We start from the raw sequence: 530 nt of genomic DNA, 5'->3' as shown, positions 1-530 counted from the left end.
CAGGGAGCCAGCAGGACTTCCCCAGCCCAGCCCCAGCCCTGGAGCAGGGCCAGCAGCAGCAGCTGGGAGCCGGGCACTTGTTGAAAAGTGCCTGGCAGGGGCAAAGCAACAATAATTTAAAGAAAAAAAAAACAAAACACAAACAAAATAAAAGGCAGGGAGTAACTCGAATCAAAGGATGGGCTTTGAACGAGGTGCAAGAGCTTTCCTGGAGCCCTGTGCTTGGTGGCTGTGTCTCACCTTTCTGCTGGCAGGTGTGCTTCAGATCAGCCCTGTCGGGAGCCTGTTTGTGGTCACAGCAATAAAAAGCAGCATGCCACTGCCTGGCCCGGGCAGCCCCTGGTGGCTTTGTCCCAGCAGGGCCATGTGCCCAGTGTCCTCAGCAGGGTGGCCACTGTGCCAGGGGTGGGGGCTCTGACTGCTGATGTCCCCCCTTGAGGCTGTGGCAAGCGCTTGGTGCCCTCACGCCGGGCTGGGGGAGGCCAAAGGGTGGCTTTAGATCTTAGAATCACAGGCTGGTTTGGGTTGAA

This window comes from Merops nubicus, unplaced genomic scaffold, assembly GCF_000691845.1.
Source record: "Merops nubicus isolate BGI_N331 unplaced genomic scaffold, ASM69184v1 scaffold30196, whole genome shotgun sequence".
NCBI classification, from domain to species: domain Eukaryota; kingdom Metazoa; phylum Chordata; class Aves; order Coraciiformes; family Meropidae; genus Merops; species Merops nubicus.
Note: the sequence above shows the minus strand (reverse complement) of the source record.